At 42.5% G+C, this 11365-nt stretch overlaps 1 protein-coding gene across 9 annotated transcripts in view; it reads left to right on the forward strand.

Moving 5' to 3' along the window:
- The window catches only part of Bbs9 (Bardet-Biedl syndrome 9 (human)), a 412725-nt gene that overhangs the window by 304097 nt on the left and 97263 nt on the right, over positions 1-11365 (forward strand). The window lies entirely within an intron of this gene.

Below are 11365 nucleotides of genomic sequence, written 5' to 3' on the forward strand. Positions count from 1 at the left end.
TGTTCATTCAGTGCCCAAATTAAACAGTTGATTAGGTGTGAGCCTTAAGAGGGCCTTTGGCTTGCTGTCCCGACCTTGCCTGCTCTTGCCAGTTATTTTGCTGTGGTGTGGATAGCCAGTCACCTCTGTCAAAAGAGGAAAAATGACGAATTTGTTCGCTGATTGACTCCAGGGTCTGATGACTCATCGAGTAGCTTGGTGTAATTCTTATGACCACACAATGGTGGGTTGAAGCCTGATTTCCTAGCTTTAGAAATGGATCTTTTTAATATCCTTGGAGATGGTGGTAAGGTGGTGGGGGAATACGCAAAGCAGCATCTGTCTTCATAAATAAAGGGCATAGCTGAACCAGATTGTTTGAGACACGCCACCAGTGTTGTCCAGGGAACATTTCTTGCCTTGGTTGATATGAAAGCTGACTTGGGTTTTCCATGTTAGTAGGGGACTGTCTTAGAAGAAAGTTTGCTTCTCAAACTCGTGTGGGGTGTGCATGGCCTCCTCATGGTCAGGAGAATCTCCTGAGCAAACGTTGTAGAGATGTGATTTGTTTAAATAGACTGATAACTTCCTGGCTGTACTGAGTCCTGTTAAGAGTCACTTCAGAGTGAATAAGCCATTTTACAGCTTTTGCACATTCAGAGATGCTAGCCTACCTTTTAGACTCAGGAATTTTAAGTCATAGGTTGGTTACAGCAGTGTAAGTTTGAAGAACAAAGATTGTTCCTGATCCATAGAGAAGCCAGCTACTTGATGTTTTGCCATGTGCTGAAATTCTCTGACTTTTGATGGCAGAAAGCCATTGCCCTTCCAGACATGACCACTCAGGTGAAAGGGGGTTTGGGGGCAGGACAGCTGTTTCCCTTCCCGTGAGACCAGTGCCTGATGCTCACCGGTGCTCTCCTGTCTTAGGCAACATGTCTTCTGTTCAGCACACATTTGGGTTGTGATCTGTGTCTTTATCATGTGATTGTCACAAGCTCTGGCAATGGCTTATTTTATAGGCTGGAATGTACCATCAGCATTCCAGAAAGCAGGAATTCTTTCTATAAAACAGTCTTCCGATCCTTACTTCGTAGCTATTGAAGGTTCACTCTATCTTGCATCATGTAGCAGATCTGCACTGCACAGCGTGCTTTGTCTTCGGACATATGCCTAGGATTCATCATAATGCGTTAGTTTCCCCATTTTTAAGACTGTAATTTCCTCCAGATGTTATTTTTTCAGATATGCTACACATTTTATTTTTTTCCCTTGTAAATAAGTTGAGCAGCCGGTTTTGGTTTGGAAAGTATTAGTGAAGAATATTCAGAGACCTTGTTCTTTTGGAATCTTCATAGTTTTGTACCATGTCTGATGGTTTATTAATGTTTAGCCCCACATTACAATAATTGGCCTTCATAATAACCATGAGGCAAATTAGTGTGACTTTGTCACTTTTTGCATTAGAAGGTGAGAAGTCTTTTCTTGAAAATCGGTTTTGACATAAGGTGAGATGTCAGAGCTTGGACTCGGGTCAAGGCCTATGACCTTTGCAACAAAGCGAGTGGGTTCTAGGCAGGTGCTGGCTACTGGAGAAGGGATGTACACCAATTCTCTTTCCACATCATCCGGGTTCTCTTTCGGATCTCCTTGGATCTCCAGTGGCTTTGGTGAGAGAAGCCAGTAGGGGCTTCTGTCCTTTCTAAACCTTGTTGTACTCAACTGTCAGGGAACATTTGCTGTTTGGTCTGAGAAGTAGGATAGCATTTGTTTATCACAGTCCAGGGGTCATGAGCATCGAGTGTAAGAGATGTTGATAGACAGTAAGCTATACATGGCATCGCACAATTTCAAGCTGGAATAGTGAAGACCAGCATGGTTTGGAGAAGAGCAGCCACAGGTCAGGTGAGTCCATGACTCCGTTTTATTGAGCAACTGTCTGTTAGCTGCAAGTTTCTGCCCCGATTCAGCCTCCTGCCTGCCTTTCACCTCAGCCCCTCTGTGCTGTGTGTGTGTTCACCTTTTCTCCATGCCCTTCGATGTGCACACTGGAGGCTGTGTGCTTTCCTGCTTTCCTAGCCTGTGCCTTGTACATAAGGAGTGGCATGTTTTCATCCTTGGTACCATGAGCAAAAGCTTGGGCCTGAAATTTTAGTTTAACGCCTGCTTTTGGTTCTTGGCATTTTATCTTCCTTTCTCATAACATGGAGTTTAAATGCTTTTTCTATTCACTATCATCACCAGCACTGTGGGGTCTCCAGGTTCTTTTGTCTGCAGTCAGAAGTGGATCACTAGCATACTGTAATTTGTCACATGTAGAACTTGTCATAACACTGATCACCTTAGGTAAAGGGGAGCTTGGGGACACCCAGCCAGCCAGCTCCTCATCTCGTTGTTGCTCCCCTTTGTGGACTGTGGTAGTTGGCTAGGTGTCCAGTGTTAGGTATGAGTTTCCTTTTGTTGAGTAGGTCTTGAGTCCAATTACAGAGCTGTTGGTGACTAGCAGGGTATGCGTGCCACTGCTGCACCCTTCGGGCTACAAGCAACGTAAGGCAGATTGAGAGCAGGAGAAATTTATTTAGGACTTGCATTTATTTAGTACTACATACATGCTTGCACATGTATGAGTGCATGTGTCTATGTATGTGTGAGTATGTATGTGAGTGCATGTGTGTGTTTATATGTGTGTGCAAGTGTGTATGTGAGTACATGTATGTATGAGTATATATGTGAGTAGAAATATATGTGTAAGTGCATATGTGTATGCATGTGTGTATGTGTGTAGGTGTGAATATGTGTTTGTTTATGTATGTAGATGTGTATGGGTGTAGGTGTGAGTGTGTGAATGTGCACACAAAATATGCTCCCCTTAGGGTAAATCAATCTTATTAAGAGAAATACATTTTTAGAATACATTGTTTTACTTTTTGAAAAAATAAGAAAGTAGCATTAGTTTAAAAATAAGTAAAACTTTTTGCCAAAGTAGATTTGCTAGCTCCAGAAAGTTTTGTGGAAGGAAGAAGTTTGAGCAAAGAACATGCTGTTGGCCAGCTGGGTGTGGAGCAAGGTGTGCTTGTGAAGATTCTCACACCGTGAAGTCTCCAGTTCTTCACCGAAAACCCATGGACAGAGTTTTGTTATGGAGTTCCTGTGAGGGAACTCATTCTGGCACAGTGGGCGGGGTGGGGTAGTGAAATATCTTTTCAGGAGAGAGAGCCCACAGCAGGCAGCCAGGGAGTGCACTCAGAGCAGCCATCTTCTGGGAAATGGATGAAGAACTTGACATCTTAACACTAAGCAGAGTCCCAAAGAAAACTGTGTTGTAACTGAGCCCCGAGGCCCAGCACAGATCCGCTTTACTTTGCAGATCATCTCGCTTTATATGTTTTACAAGTTAGACCCCTGGCCTTTCTCCCTGTGCCTCAGTACCTTCTCTGCTTCTGAGAGGACTCTGCAAGGACAACCATCAAGCCACCAGCTAGCCATGTAGAATGTGCTAGATGAGAGTAGTTCTGTTTAGCTGAACAGATGTTTCAGGAGCAGGCTATGTCTTAGGCCCTCATTAGTGTTGTTCTAGGGACACAGTATACACAGATAAGCACTCTCTGCTTCCAGAGTTGGGAGGATTAAATGCACAATTCTAAATGTAATGGGCACAATAGAGGAGGGCATATAGCTGCTGGAAGAGAGTGGATGTTATGCTAAATTTTGGCAAGTAATGTCTCTTTTATATTGAAAAGCTATCCCATGATAAGACACTGAGGTCAAAATTATATAAAAAGAAATGAGAAGGCAAATGGAAGGCATTTATTTTCAGGTATGTGATTATTTTGTTTCGTTTTGCTTTCATGAAGATTATGTTGGTTGAATTTGTGACCATGCAACACCAAAGACTAAGATAATGGCAATCAAGCCAGGCTTTGTAGTGTGTCTACCATGTGCTGTGTTTGTCACTGTGACTGACATCCCTATGACAAACCCTCCTGTTAGAGAGGAGAAAACAAATGCAAAAAGAGATCATGGAGGCCTCTTAGGGACAAATGGCAAAAACGGGGGATTTGGTTTTCCATCTGTGATAGGTTCGGGGGGGGGGATTTGGTTTTCCATCTGTGATAGGTTTGCTTATTTTAGTGTTTGATGTGCCTGGTCAATGCAGGGGTCACAGACCCAAATTGCTGTAAGGCTGCCATATAGGGTAGAGGAAGAAGAAAATCAGAGAGAACAATGTAGAGGACATGAGGACATTACTGAAACAAAAGCAGTTGTGCACCCCAGTGTGCATTTGTTTAAAAGAGAGACATGCAAAGGATTCTGGACTTTTTGCCTTCGTGCAATCCTTACGCAATCAGTTGGTGAGGGGAGTTCATTTGTAGAATCTGCCACTTGACCCTGGTAATAAAAGTAGAATTAACTACATCTTAAAAGCATAGATAGATCTCTCTCTCTCTCCCTTTCTCCCTCTCTCTCTTTGCTCTATGTGTGTGTGTATGCGCACACGCGCACATGCTCACGTGTGCCTGTCTGTCTGTCTGTATCTCTGTATTAGGATATAGCATGGTGTTATGAGAAGGGTTTCTGCTTTGTAGGCTTGGGGCAGACCCGATTGGAATCTTTGCCTTGACACATGGTTTTGACCATGTTGCCTTGACATATGGTTTTGACCATGTTGGTTAATTTTTCTGAATCTTATTGTCTTCATTAGTCACAAACAATAATTTCCTAGAGAGGTTGTTAAGAAGATTCAGATGCAATCTCTATTGAATTCTCAAGTCTATGTCTGGCACATGGTGCATATAGTAAGTTGCTATGGCATTAATAGTACATTTATTTATTTATTTTATTAGTTTGATAAGGCTTAACAGCTCCTAAGTCACATATACAACCCCATCCCCATTTCATAGACTCAATACTGTATACTGCCTTTGGCAATTTACTTAATGTGTAAGTCTTAAATTATTTGTGTAAGTAATGCTCACATCATGATGAGCATCAAGAAGCTTACTGAAAGGCAATACCTACGGTTATTTAAACTCAAGTCCTGGACCCATCCCACAAGTGGAATACTGGATTAATACTTCTTGATCATGGAAAGGAAAGTATGGGCATATTGGTTAGTGGATCAGACCTAGTCTGGTATTTATAATTTAATTATAAAACTTCTAATATCATCTATCCAAACACATTTCTGATAGACATTTTGGTATTTCATAGTCTCCAGTGTTTGACTGAGATACCAAGTGCCTGAATGTCAGTTTTCATGGTCTTCTGCTCTGACTCTGGGCTCTACTGCTGATAGGAATCAAAGGTGCTTTGAGTATAAGAACATGGACTCTAGACCAGAGGGTCCCAACAAGGGTGATTTTCTTCTGAGAAGGACATTGATTGGCAACATCTGGAAATGCCTTTGGTTGTTCCAGCTAAAGGCAGGAGATGGTACTGGCACCTAGTGTGTGGAGCACAAGATGCTGGGTACCTCCTGCAGTTGCTGAGGCAGTCTAGTGATAAGGACTTACCTAGCCTCTTAATCTTCAGAGCAGTGAGAGCAGTGAAGACTTGGACGAATCTGTGATAAGCTTTGCATGTAGAAGTGTGGATGTTGATCCTCGTTACTTACAGACACAGTCAGCCTAATCAATCATGTAGCCTACAACTGTCCTTAAAACATAGCAGATTTGATCTTGTTCACCTGGAAGGCAAGCTTGTCCCAAGCAATCCTGCATGGTGCCCTAGTAAGTCACCGTCTTTGTGGATGTTCTCATGTTACAGAGCCATTGCAAGTTCTTATTTATTCTAGAATATCAGCTGCTCATGAAAATCTTGCTATGTGCCAGAGATTGTAGGCAGGTAAAGCTGCCAGCAAGGCAGCCTCTGGCCTGGAAGCATTTAGAGAAGAAACTAAGCACAGGGTCTCTTCAACAAGGCCTCTTCCAAGTCTAGTGTTCCAACAGGCCATGATTGTAAAAATGCTGTCCTTTACCCCAGTTCATGCTACACAAAACCAGGCAATCCTACTTGTTGCCTTGTGTTATTCCATGGACATATTGCATGTACGTATGTTTATTGTATTGTTGCATGTACATTGTCCATGTACATATATATTATTTCTATGTACTCTAGTTGTAAGCCTGTTCTACTAGGTAGTAAGGGTATAAATAAGTCTTTTACCTTAAAAAACAAAGTCATAAAAGCCACAAGTGTTTAGAAGAACCAGGCCATCTTCACAGATTTATTTTTGTTTGCTTATTTACATGTGAGTGTGTGTGTGTGTGTGGGGGGGTCATGTACTTGCATGTGTGCATATGTGTACGAGTATATAAATGTTACTTCATTTCAGGAAGTCTGAGGAAATGGTCAGTATTGTCACCAGCACTGTGGGGTCTCCAGGTTCTCAGAAGTCAGAAGTGGATCACTAGCATACTGTAGTTGGCCACATGTAGAACTCACCTAACACTGACCGCCTTAGCTAAAGGGGAGCTTGGGGACACCCAGCCAGCCAGCTCCTCATCCCGTTGTTGCTCCCCTTCGTGGACTGTGGTGTTCCATACTGCGTGGGTGGCTTCCTACTCACAGACATGTCTGTCTAGAAGACTGTTGCCCAAAGCATTCTAAACTTAGAAGCTATTCAGCCCTTGTAGATGTTGTTTTTGGAGAGAGATAACTGTGGCATTCTCCAGGGCTTGTAAAATGGGCTCTACATTGCCAACCATAGATTCCAGCTCCACTAAGCAATGTGTTCAGTGACAGAGCATGGCCCAGAAAATATTCATTTGTCTTTTTACAACTTGATTTCTGTTAATTATTATTATTTTTTTAAATTTGGGTTTCACTTGGCTGTAGGTAGATCATTTTATAGACAGAGGTAAAACTTTGGCCAGCTGTCGGGGGGCGAAGAGGCGGGGAGGTAAAAACCATAATCAGGCCTGAGATCAGTTGTATTTTTAGTTTTATATGAGACAGGCATTGGAGTCAGTTTCCTTTCAGCTGATGGAGTTACATGTCTACTTAGTGAATAAGCTGTGCAGAAATAGCAGTTATTCTCTGTGTCACTTGTAAATTAGTTGTCTCTCTCCTTTAACATTTTTTATGTATCAGTGGTATTATATATTTGAAATGCCTCAGCCAGTAGCTATGTCCCCACAGTGATTACATTCTTCTGGGAAGAACATTTAAAAGGAGAAGGAGAGGGGTTTCTTAAGTATAATGAAGTTTCTCAGGAATAATTTGTTTTCTAAAATGAGTTTTATGTGGATTTGCAAGGCATTTGGCAAGTACAGATTAGCGTCAGGGAAAATTCAAATCCTGGCAAGAGCCGCCTTGATTTCGAGGGTCACAGTAGTCAGGCCTTGCTGCTCCTAACTGCCAGGGTTTTTGTTTTTTTGGTTTTTGTTTTTATCATTTTATGGATATAGTATGTGTAAGTCAGGCTTTTAATGAGACATATACATTGATTTCTGCTCATATTAGCCATGCAAAATGGTCATGGTGAAAAATGTATTCTAATCCCAGGTTTAGAATTGAAAGCTGCATGGTAGAGGAATTCTACAGGAGCCTCCCTGTTAGAGATGCTACAGAATGGAGTCCATTCATTGTCCTCTACATGTAACCTAATGCAGCACTAAAAGTGGCTAAGAATTATGTTCTTGCTCGGTGTGTGGTGAGCTCCTATCATCCCAGCTCTCGGGAGGCAGAAGCTGACGGATCTCTGAGTTCAGTGCCAGCCTGCTCTACATTGCTGAGTTCCAGGACAGCCAGAGCTATAGAGAGAGACTGTCTCAAACAAACCAACAATAGCAAGAAAAATTAGATCCTTGCTATGCCTTCATAATAAAACTCCCAGGGCTGGCTTTAGTCTGTGCAGGAGTTCAAAGAGTAATGGATGCATATAGGTAATAGATTCAGGATGCCCTTACTGTAGCAACCTAGTTGCTCATCTTGCCTTTCTGACATCCATAATATTTCTCTTTTCTTTTTAAGTATTATTTAATTAACAATGCTTTTAGATACAAATTGCATCTTTACAGCCAAAGTAAAAATTGAGCTCTAGTAAACTCCATTCTTATTACAAGGCCTTTGCCATGCTAAAGTCTGGACTGTTGGAATTTGATCTCAGATAACACCGAAGCGGGGAAGTCGTGTGTGCATGCTTGTGCTTGTATGCGTGTGTGTGCTTGTGCTTGTGCTCTTGCGCGCGCGAGAGTGTGTTTGTGTGTGTGTGTGTGTGTGTGTGTGCCCACAGAAGCAGAAGAGTATGTTGAATTCCCTGAAGTTAGAGATGGTTGTGAGCCATCCAGTGTGGGGGTACTGAGAACTGAACTCTAGGCCTCTCTGCAAGAGCAGCGAGAGCTCCTAACAGCTGAGCCATCTCTCCAGCCCAGCTTCATGTTTCAATAGAAGTGTAAGAAAGGAAAATAAGGGATCCAATACATGACTTGCATAGCTTTTAACAGTATGCTTGCTTCAGTGTCTCATGACATTTTTATTTGAAACTTGGTGAAATTTAGTTACAAAATGAAGACTGTCCTGTTGAGTGATCACAAAGGGTGGAACATGGAAAAGTGGTGACCAGTTGTTCCCGCTCTTGGGAGAGGGGACTTGATCCTGTGCTCCGCATATTAGCAGATGAGTCCTCCGTTTTCAATACCATTATTTGTCTAATAAAAATAATTTGCTTGTTATACCTAGACTTTATGGGGAAAGTTAAGAAATAGTTAACAGAAGCTAAAGAAACGAGAAACGAATAGAAGGGATATTAACTAATGTTTATTGAGAATTCTTGTGTAGGTGAGTAGACTAAGCCTGAGAGAGGTAAAAGTTGAACAGCTTGGAATTGGCTTTGCCCATATTCATACATAAGCCTTATTGACTCCAGAGTCACATGACTATTCTGACATTTTGAATGTCATTAAGCATTAATGGTGTTAGCCGTTAATGGATGAAAACTTCTTCTTTTACTTTTCTCATCATTGTGGTTAGATAGCTGACAGGAACCAACTTGTTTTGGCGCCCGGTTTAAAGAAAGTGTCCCATTGCTGGGGAGAGATAGTAGAGGACTGGCATGGAGGCAGTTGACTCCCTGGGCAGGGAGGGCCTGTCTGCTTGCTTCCCAGGCTCTCTGTTGTTTGCCGTTTGATCCTTTCTGTAATTCTTTCTCCTTATTTTTAAGATGTGGCCAATAATGGTAGCTACCTCCTAGGGTTGTTTGTGAGAATGAAACGGACTAATCCACATAAAGACTTCAGCCTGGGTTTGGTTCCTAGAAAGCCTTCAGTGAAATCTTGACAATTATCACAAATGCGGGCTTATTTAGACAATTGAAAACATTGTAACTTGTGATTCATAGAAAAATGGATGAATCACCCTTTTCTGAAAAAGTAGCTTCTCTAAAGGGATGGCCTGCAGAATCACTGTTGTGCAACTTTCACATCGCTGAACTATACAGAATATACCACTCCCTTTGTTTAGAGAAAATGAGATTGTGGTCAGGTCGAATTCTTACACATTATGAACTGCTGCCTTCTGATGTGACTTTGGGAAGAAAGCAGCCATCTTCAGTTCTCGTGTTGAAAGCCCCAAGGATGTAAGGTGTAACTAAAGGACATGCCTGTGGCAGGTATGTTATCTGAGCAGTGCTTACCTTACGTTATCAAAGGAGGATCCACTGCTGGTCTTGTAGGGTCACCTGTGGATACTCATATTTCTGTGCAGACAGAGGGCACTCATTGAGAAGGCAGCAAACACACTGGAATCCTGGCAGTTCTCTGCCCTTGCTCATTGCCCTGGCCCATGTGCACAGAAGACTCTAAGCCTTCATCTCTTCACTGGGAAATGGACACTGTCAGCACTTTCTATCTCTGAGTGACGGATGCTAACGGCTCTAAGCTTGCCTCCTGGATCACAGTCAGTCTCCACAGCAGCACAGTAGGACTCTGCGTGCCACACATGAGATGTGGAAGCAGATTGGACTAGCTTAGGTGGAGAAATTGGACATGTCCGTGTTCACATAGCATGATTCATGTCTACTCCGTTGTTGCGGCTGCTGCTTTCCTGTAACCAATTTTAGAGCCTGTCTTGGCAGCTGGAAGTATTTGGGATTAATTTCACACTCGCTTTATGAGTTGAGTGTTTTCCTGCAGCTCCCTGGGCCTCTGCCTCATTACTCTGGCATCAACTGATATGGCCATCAGACAGAGATGTCCTTTGGGGTCTCTGTTTTATTTGGAAACCATCAATTTGCAAAAGCAAAACAAAGGCCATCAGCACATTGTGCTTGAAGTCGTTAGCATTTATTGTTTCCTATAGGCCTCCCTTCTATAGTTCTGTGGAACACTAGGGAACACACAGCTTGCTCAGACAGTCATGAGCCTAGGGCTGGTGGGCGGGGAGACACTTACCCTCAAATGTTAAGTTCTAGCATCTGGTTGGCTTCATTTCTCAGTTCCAGGTGATCCTGAAGCTCTTCTGGGCCTTGGTCATTCAGATCTGAATCTTGATGGGTCTAGTTTTTCCAACTCTTTTTAATATGCTAATTCTGTTTAATTCATTTGGCTCTCATGGAGAACAAAGTAAACTTGGCTGTTACATGCAAAACTAAATTGAGAACATGGAGATCTGTTTAGTATTTCATGCTGGCCAGTAGGTCAGGAAGATTTTCCTTGGGGGTAATTTACATAAGGAATTGTTTATCCCATTTCTTCCCAATTTCTATGACCATTTGGGGATAACGGACTGTTTCCACAATGGCACAGAAATACATCCAGGGAGTCTGAAACGGTGAGAGGTAGTGCTTCTCCCAGATTAATGTATCTTGGGCCTTGTTCTGGAAAGAAAGTTCCTATGGCTTGGGCTGCTGTCTCACTAAGTCTTTTTTTCTTTCACGACAGCTTTGCTTAGCAAGTTGGGTGGGTCCGTGAACTGGCATGTTGCTACACTTAGCGAGAATTTTCCCTTGGTAGTAAGGAACATGCATAGAAGCTTCCCCAATGTCCCAGTGAGTGCCACAAGCATTTGTTCTGCCTGGCGGTGCTTTATTGACTAACATGGATACTTGGAATAGTTGGTGCTTTCAGAGTTAAGTGCCTGCCCACCACCTGAGAATTCCCATGACCAACCTCTTGATTACCGCACCTCCTCAAGCAGTCTCTTCTTTGTAATCCGATTTCAAAGGCCCCTTCCTCACTACCAATGTGTTGGGAGGCCTCCCTTCTCGATGGTGTGCAGATAAATCATTAACATGCCTCTTAATACTCATTGAGTTTTCTGTTGTAGATAATCCCAGTAGCAGATTTCAAGCTGTCGATATAAGGTCCCCGAGTATAGAGTTGGAAGAAATGGGCAGTAGCCTACTACTTACTGTGAACTGTTAACCAAAGACAGATAAACTAAGTAA

This window comes from Mus musculus, chromosome 9 (genome assembly GCF_000001635.26).
Source record: "Mus musculus strain C57BL/6J chromosome 9, GRCm38.p6 C57BL/6J".
Lineage (NCBI taxonomy): Eukaryota > Metazoa > Chordata > Mammalia > Rodentia > Muridae > Mus > Mus musculus.